Below are 9,759 nucleotides of genomic sequence, written 5' to 3'. Positions count from 1 at the left end.
CAACACATGTTTGTGGATGTGTATTATGTCATGCACAAAGGAGATATCTGAGGACCTCAGAAAAAGAGTTGTCGATGCTTATACGGCTGAAAAAGTTTTCAGAACCACCTCTAAAGAGTTTGGACTCCACCAATCTAGTCAGACAGACTGTGTACAAATGGAGGAAATTCAAGACCAAACTTCACTCCAAGACATGTAATAGTCCATACGGTCATAAAGGAACCCAGAGTAACCTCTAAGAAACTAAAGGCCTCTCTCACATTAGCTAATGTTAATGTTCATGAGTCCACCATCAGGAGAACACCAAACAACCTGGTGTGCATGGGAGGGTTGTAAGGAGAAAGCCACTGTTCTACAAAAAGAACATTGCTGCCCATCTGCAGTTTGCTAAAGATCATGTGGTCAAGCCAAAAGAAAAATTGGAAATGTGTCTTGTGGATGGATTAGATCAAAAATTGAACTTTTTGGTTTAAATGAAAGGAAAACACTGCATTCCAGCATAAGAACCTTATCCCATCTGTGAAAAATGGTGGTGGTAGTATCATTGTTTGGGCCTGTTTTACTGCATCTGGACCAGGATGGTTTTCCATTATTGATGGAACAAAGAATTCTGAATTATACCAGCAAATTCTAAAGGAAAATCTCAGAACATCTGTTCCTGAAATGAATCTCAAGAGATAGTGGGTCATGCAGCAACACAAGCTTGTCATATCTCAACCCGGCCAGGACTCAGTTTCCCAAGAAGCAACACTCACCTCCCATGCACGCATACGCTCACCATCCCCGGAGTTCTAATCTCCCACACCTGTCACTAATCACATACACACTCTCTCCACTAGTATTTAGAGAGTCATTCGCCAAATGTTCATTGCGAAGTATACGTTCAGTTGACTTGTTTTCTGCGTTTCCAAGCCGTTACCTATCATTTGTTTACTTAGTTTCCTCGACCTCTGTTTACATTTCCGACTACGCTTTCTGCCTTGCCCTCTATTGCTTTCTTCGCCTGATCGCCTGACCTTTGTCTGCTTTACGACCACGTCCTTAGAACGCCCCTTGACCCACATACTAGGTCTACCACCCGCTTCTGCTTCCGTGCCCCCTATGGTACGTGACAAAGCTCTTCTACCAAAGAATGGTTAAAGAAGAATAAAGTTAATGTTTTGGAATGGCCAAGTCAAAGTCCTGACCTTAATCCAATAGAAATGTTGTGGAAGGTCCTGAAGCAAGCAGTTCATGTGAGGGAACCCACCAACATCCCAGACTTGAAGCTGTTCTGCACTAAGGAATGGGCTAAAATTCCTCTAAGCCAGGGGTGGGCAGTCTTATCCGGAAAGGGCCAGTGTGGGTGCAGGTTTTCGTTCCAACCAAGCAGAATCCACACCTGAATCTACTGAAAGCCAAGATCAACTGATTAAACAGGTGGAATCAGGTGTGCCTCCTGCTTGGTTGGAATGAAAACCTGCACCCACACCGGCCCTTTCCGGATAATATTGCCCACCCCTGCTCTAAGCCAATGTGCAGTATTGATCAACAGTTACCAGAAATGTTTAGGTGCAATTAATGCTGCACAAGGGGGTCACACCAGATACTGATAGGTTTTACTTTTTACTTTTGCCACTCACCAATATATAATAGTGGATATTTCTCTATAAATAAATGACCAAGTATAATATTTTTGTCTTATTTGTCTAACTGAGTTCTCTTTATCTACTTTTAGGACTTGTGTGAAAATCTGATGATGTTTTATTCATATTTAATATAGAAATATAGAAAATTCTAAATAATTCACAAACTTTCAAGCACCACTGTGTAAAGCAAGATATGGTAGTTTCTAAAGTAATGTAACACAATTAAAAACCACCATGTTCACATTGTTGAAACCTTTGGCATGTGCAACACAAGTCCTCTATTACTGGATATCATTCAAATATTGAAAAATATATTTTTTTTGCGGAGGCAGGGAGAGCTTCCAGCAGAGAGGAAGATTAAGTGAGGGAGCCACCAAGGATGTAAGACTACTCAAGCCTTTGGACTACAAAACAGCATTTGCATTTTACAAAAGAAATTCCTTGGCTGTTAGTTACTGGGGACTATATTGGTTGTGCAACCTGCCAAAAAAAATCACTTGGTGCACTGAAAGAAATGGGCATGTATGTTTAAACAGTGTGATCCAAATCTAAGGTCATTTACAGCTACAATGGTGATCATTCATATGGCTTGTCAGAAAAGCAGAATTTACAAACATGCAACATCCAAAAGTCACCAGAAGGCAGACATATGTAAAGCAAAGTGTCCCGTTGAAGCTGCCATACCCAAACAAGTGGCAGTAGACAGAGGAACTACAACCATATTGTTCCGCATGGCATACATAAAGCAAAATACAGTAGACCATACACTGATTTGAGGTTCTTGTTTATCTGCAGCAAATGGGCTTGACATGGGTTCTACACTGCATTCAAGGTACACTGCAAGGAACATAGCTGAGCACAGTAAAACGTAGATGAGGAGGAACCAGTGAAAATGGGAAATTTAGCATCCTAATTGACAAATCCACCACACTGAGCAAGAGGTCTATGTTAGTGGTGTACTTGACTGCTGTGCTACAGGATCAGCCAACAGTTCTCTTCCTTGGCATAGCTGAACTTGAAACCCAGTCAGCTGAGTCTATCACAAATAGCTTGCTGTCGTGGCTCTACAAGTCAGGTTGGAGAAGAGTTTCATCAAACAAAAATTGCTTGCCTTTAGGTGTGATGGTGCCAGCTTAAGGCTTGGCTGCAAGTAGGGTGTAGCCACCCACCTGCAACAAAAGTACCAGGATTTGATTGTATGGCACTGACTTAATCCTAGGCTTGAGTTAACATTAAGGGGTTCTGTCAAGGAGGTAAATGATGTGAATCATTTCACAACATTTATAGATAAGCTATAGCCTCTACCATATGTTGTGAGCTTGCAGAATGTGTTAAAGATGTTGACATGAGTCTGGAGAAAATGGAAGGGTGCTGAATGTGTGCTGGGCTGCCAGCAGTAATTTGCCATCTCGCTTCTATACTAAGATGTTCTAGGTGAAAAAAGACAAGAAGCCATCACTGCTTCTCACAGACATTGAGCCATGGTAACTACTTAACAATCAATCCAAAGTTGAGGTAGATATATTCATCAGAGTTCCTTGAATCACTCATCAGGAACACAGAGCAGAGGTTATTCACTGTTCCATCAATGATACATCTGACAGAATAAGCATACTTGATCAGTCTCAAGCATTAGATGAATCAAACTGGCCAGAATTGGAGAGGCCAGCACCAAATAGTTGGATAGACTGTTTCATTTAGACAAGGTAAATACTTTTAATGGATTCAGGGATTATAAAGAAACCAAAGTCATTTCAGAGAACTTGTCTCTTTACTTAATATTTTAAACATATTTACTGTCAGCAGTGCTAAGTGTGAACATGTGGGTTTAGTTTAATGAACACAGTTGTGACGTCTCTTCACTGCAATGGAGAATGTCTCATCATTCATATTTGTGAATTTGAATTGCCCTCTTCTCAACAAGTGGAAGCTGAATAATTACATTAGCTCATGGATACTGCAACACAGAGCAGCAAACACTGCAACACACAGCACACAACCTCGACCTGCAGCACAGACAGGGAACCAACAGATGGCACTCTGGGGTTATTGGCTGACTAGTGTGACATTTATTCTGTATGTGAATAGTTTTAACAGTCTTGTAAATAAAATTGACAGTTGATTTTCTCTATTTGCTCTATCTTGTTGATTAATTGTTGGGCAGCATAGTGGCTTAGTGGTTAGTATGTTAGCCTCTGCCTTGTGTGCGGACAATTTGCATGTTCTCCCTATGCTTTGGGGATTTCCTCCAGGTACTCCAGTTTCCTCCCTTAGTCCAAAGACATGTGTTGTAGGCTCACTGGCATTCCCAAATTGTCTATAGTGTGTGAATGTGTGTGTGATTGTGACCTGCGATGGGTTGGCACCCCATCCAAAATATCCCCATTCTTGTGCTAGGGATAGGCTCCAGACTCCCCATGACCCTGTGTAGGATAAGTGGATGGAAGGATTAATTGTTGATTATTTAGACATAATGATTTGTATCATTATTAGCTGACACCAGTACACCAGATAAATAAAGCAAACAATAATATGAATATTAATAATAGCAATAACAGCAACAATAATAATTGTTATAAAGTAGGCTAGTTGTAAGTTTATATGCTTATGGAACATCTAGTCCCAAACAACTGAAGTTTATAGTTGATCTGCCTTTTTGTAATGGTGTGAGAGAATGCCTCCAAACATTTATATTAACTTTTTTTTTAACCACTACAGTCATAGTGGTGTTCCATAAAAATAAGTGGATAACAATCAACCAATGTCAGTTTGATTGTCAGTTTGAAAAAACAAACAAACATTTTTTGTGTGTGATGATCATACCTGAGCCATATAATCTCTTAAATCCAAGAGGTCTTAAAATGCCTTTCTGCACTTTTACTTACATAGATTGCCATGTCATGATCCTCTGTGTGTCTGTTGTTTTCTATCTTTCTCATGCTGGCACAACTGGAGTCTGCTTTTTTTCATCAGCAGGTGTGCCATCAGCACTGGTGCTCGAGAGAGATGACCTAAATTGTTTGAAAAAGTCTGATATTTTTTGTTTTGACGTCTTTCTGACGCTGAAAGCTGGTACTTGAAAGCTAGTCCTGGTCCTGCGTATTTTGGCGCTCTGGACAAATTTGAACTCTGAATTTAATTGTGAAACTGCTTTTTTTTCCCCACTGAAACTTTCATGCACAGCGTCTCATTTTATGATGTCAACACAACAAATTATGTGACAGGCTACTCCTCACAGAACACGCAATTAAAAAGTCATTACATGAAAATTTTTTAATCATAACGTATAAATTTATATTGTTGTGGTCTCAGCAAAAATATTATACGCAAATTTATATTTTTGGTCGCAAATGCGACCATTTTAGGTGCAGGCTGAAGCCCTGCAAAAGTTTAATTTCTTTGGTTTTAAATGAAAAACTTGTAACACTGACAGTATTCCATTTTCTTTCTTTCTTTTTTTTTTTTTTTTTTTTTTAGAAAATGTAATTGTAATCTGATTACTTTGTTGTTTGACATAACTGTAACAGATTACAGTTACCAGTTTTTTGTTTCCTGATTATGTGCCACTTTTACATGTATTCCGTTACATATATTACCGAGTAACATCAGGTTTTTAGGTTACTCAGGTCTTTTTGCAACCAGGTTGCGTGAACATCTATTTTTATTTACAAACAGTAAATGGGGCTAGCCAAATGATTTGCAGCTAGGGATGGACTGGCAAGAACAATTCATGGTATGATGACTGAAACCCAGTGTCACAGTTTTCAATAGATAACGGTTTCACACTTGTAAAATGTAGAAAAACTGAAATGTAGTCTATAGTCAAGAAATGTTTGGTAATATTACATAGATTGACAACATGGTTTAGTGTGATACAATGTAATTTATGAACGTGAACAAAACTCTATGATGTGAAATTTAAAACCTCAGTGAAATTTAGTGTCTTTCATCACATGATGACGAGAGATGAGGTTTGAACCTATGAATATATGAAGATTTGAGCATGCTTATATGAAAAACATTTGGATGACATACTTGCATTTTTTGTCACACTGTATAATTGCTGCCATTTTGAGGACTGAATAGGGTACTGATTGCATCAGTTATTGTGTCTGTGCTTCATTAAGAAGATGCCCTAATACTCTTTTCTACATATGTCTTCAATATGTAGCAGTGCAGCAGATACTCCTACTTATGCTGCCTCATAGCTGTTAGCTAGCTAGCAATGTTATGGGAGTAGTTTATTTTAGCATCAATTTGCAAAAAAAAATAAAAATAAAAAAATGTTAGCTGATATTGACTAATACTTGCTATGATGAAATTAAAATGTATTCAATTATATTTCTAGCAGAATCTAGATATTCGTTAACTGCTGGAAGATAAAATGGAGATTATGTGAGAAATTATCTATTTTTTGACACTTATTTGCAATAAACAGTGCAAAAACAAAAAAAGGTTTTCATTTGACTCACCCTTGTAAAAATACAAAATGGGTGCCAGAGCACAATCGTCTCTGGAGGTTTTAAAGAACACAGTTCACTATTTGGGAGCATGTTCATTCATTTCAGAGTATTTATTTAGGAGCATGTTCTTCTGTATCAGCTTATCCACAGATTTAGCTGTTTGTGACAGTATATTGCTGTTGTAATGGGCTTGTAATCTTTCACTACCCCAGGCCTTTGTTGTTGGAGGACTTGGCTCCATCATTCAAGTTATGACACCCAGAAAGACCGTATGACAATGAATCACAAACACTGCCTCAGCGAAGGCTAGCTCTCTTACAAAAGGGAAAAATATTATCAATGGATGGGATATATTACACAGCAAGTGAGCTGTCAGTTCTTGAAGTTGATGTGTTGGATGCAGGAAAAATGGGCAGGAAAAAAGAGTAAGGATCTGAGCAACTTTGTCAAGTAATGGCAGTGGCCATGTGAACATGTGAAAAAGTATTTGCCCCATCCTGACTTCTGTTTTTGTCTACATCTCACACTAAATAGTTTTAGATCTTCAAATGAAATACAACATAAAACAAAGGCAAACTGAGTAAACACACAATACAGTTTTTATTAATTTATTTTTCTATTGAAGAAAAAAAAAAAGATATCCAAGACCTATTACCAATGTGAAAAACTAATCGCCCCCTTAAACTTAAAATCTGTTTGTGCCACCTTTATCAGCAATAACTGCAACCAAAAAGTTTGTGGATGATCAAGGTGTTTTTGGCAAAATTTAGACGAGTCTTAAAGTTATTTTTGGGTTAGCGGTGGTTTTCACCTCGCCACTCTTCAATGGATTTCTGATAATGGAGTCACAAACAGTGACTTTTATTGACACGAGAGGCCTGTAAGTGCTTTGATGTTGTCCTTGGCTGTTTTGTGACTTCCTGGATGAGTAGTTGCTCTGCTCTTGGAGGAATTTTGGAAGGTCAGCCACTGCTGGGAAGGTTCACTACTGTGCTGAGTTTTTCCATTTGGATATAATGGCTCTCACTGTGGTTCTTTGGAGTCCCAGAACCTTTGAAATAGCTTTGTAACCCTTCCCAGACTGATGTATTTCAATCACCTTCCTCCTCATTGATTCTGGAATTTCTTTCAAATTTGGCATAGTGTGTTATTGGCTAAGACTTTTTAACCAACTCCACGCTGTTGAAAAAGTTCTATGTAAGTGTTGATTTGATTGAACAGGGTTTACAGTAATCAGCTTTGGTTGTGTCTAGTCCAGCTAGTCAGTGGTAGCTCAGTGGTTAAGACATTGGGCTACTGACCAGAACGCCATGAGTTCAAACCCCAACACCACTGATCTGTCACTGTTGGGCCCTTGAGCAAGGCCCTCAACTGCTCAGATGGATAAATGAGGTCAATGTAAGTCCCTCTGGATAAGGGTGTCTGCCAAATGAAGGATGGGGCAAATACTTTTTCATAACACTGTCTAGTCAGTCATGTGAAAAAATAAGTACACCCCATGGAAATGGGTTTATTTTTGACATATTTGGACAATCATACATTTGATCATCTTTGAAACAGTGCCTATTATTTTCAAGCACTCTTTGATATGATGCAAAATTCCATAGTTGAATCAGTGAATGCAAGCTGTCCAGTCCCTGAGGCAGCGAAGCAACCCCAAACCATAACATCTCCACCACTGTGATTCACAGTTGGTATGCTTCTCCTGAAAAGCTGTCTTTAGTCTGTGCCAAACATGTCTGCTGTTACTGTGACCTAAAACTCTATCTTTTATTCATCTGTCCAAAGCACATTATTTCAAAAGGCCTGATCTTTGCCTATATGCTTATTGGCAAACTGTAGTCTTGCTCTAATGTTCATTTTAGACAGGAAAGGCTTTTTCGTGGCATGTCTCCCATGCAGGTCAAATTTGTACAATCTGTTTCTGATTGTAGAAGCATGCACTTTGACACCAACAGCTGCAAAACTTACCAGCAGATCCTGTGATGTTGGGGTTCTTGGAGACTTCTTTTGCATCAGAAGGTCTGCTCTTGGGCCGAGTCTTGGACAAATTGGAAGTTGGTTGAAATCTGTGCCACTTTTAGATGATTTTGTTTACAGTGGAATGATGTAATTCAAATAATTAGATTTCTTTAAATATATTAGATAATCTTTTTAAATCCCTTGACAGACTCATAGGCATCCACAACCTTTTTCTGAAGGCCTTATTGAACTCTTTATATCTTGGCATGATGACACCACACATCTCAATAACAAAGGGAACACCAGACACTAGATGTGAGAGGGGTATAAATAAAACAGATTCCACCTGCACTTATTTTTGTGTGCTTAATTTTTTCCATGTGACTGATCTGGGTTATTTTTTGTTAATTTAAAATGTGAAACTTACTACAAAATATAAATGTTATGTGTCATTTGATGGCGTTTAGCAAGTTTATTAATAGGCACTCTTTCAAAGAGGATCAAATGTTTGCTTGCAGTTAATGAGCAGTTTTATGGCCACTTATGGCCTGTTTCCTTGTTATTTAATGACAAATTAAGGAGATGAAAAGTCTGGAGTTGATTTGAAGTGCAGAATTTGCATTTGGTAGCTGTTCATGGGTACTCTCAATATGCAGTCCAAAGAGGTGTCAATGCAAGTGAATCATTAAGCTGAAAAAACACCCACACCTATCTGAGAGAGAGCAGAAACTTTAGGAGTGGTCAAATGAACAATTTTGTACATACTTAATACGAAGGAATGCATTGGTGAGCTCAGCAAACACCAAAAGGCCTGGAAGGCCACAGAAAGACAACTGAAGTGGATGATTGCAGAATTCTTTCCTTGTTGTTGAAAACCCCCACAACATCTAGCCAAGTCAAGAACACTCTGTAGGAGGTAGGTGCATTATTGTCAATGTCTACACTCAATAGATGTCTTCATGAATGGCTGGTTTACCTCAAGAGGTGGTAACACTCAAGAACAGAAAGGCTAGATTAGACTTGGCTAAAAAAACAAAACAAAACGTACAACTCTAAAAACAAACAAACAAAAAGAACTCAAAAAAAAAAAAAATGCCTGGCCAGTTCTGATGCAAGATTAACTTGAACCAGAATGATGGGAAGAAAAGACTATGTAAAAGGAAAGGGGTCATAATCCAAAGCATACCATATAATCTGTCAAACATATAGAGGGAGTGTTATGGCATGGGCATGTATGGATGCCAATGGAACTGGGTCACTGGTGTTTCCTGATTCCTGTTACTGCTAATAGAAGTAGCAGGATGAATTACCAAGTATATAGATCTATACTTTCTGCTCAGATTCAATCAAATTCGGCACTTTACAGCACAGATGGATAATGACCCAAAACGTACTGCAAAAGCAACGCATGAGCCTCTTAGGCCAAGGAAATGGAACGTTCTTAAATGGACGAGTCAGTCACCTGACCTCAACCCAATTGAGTATGCTTTTCAATTACTGAAGACAAAACTAAAGGCAGAAAGACCCTCAAACAAGCAGCAACTGAGGGTGGCTGCAGTAAAGGCCTGGCAAAGCATCTCAAGGGACGACACGCAGCATTTGATTATGTCCATGGGTTCAAGACTTCAGGCAGTCATTGACTGCAAAGGATTTGCATCCAACTATTACAAATAATCTTAATATTTATGATTGTTAGTTTGTCTAAT

The sequence above is a fragment of the Ictalurus punctatus genome, chromosome 28 (genome assembly GCF_001660625.3).
Source record: "Ictalurus punctatus breed USDA103 chromosome 28, Coco_2.0, whole genome shotgun sequence".
Lineage (NCBI taxonomy): Eukaryota > Metazoa > Chordata > Actinopteri > Siluriformes > Ictaluridae > Ictalurus > Ictalurus punctatus.
Note: the sequence above shows the minus strand (reverse complement) of the source record.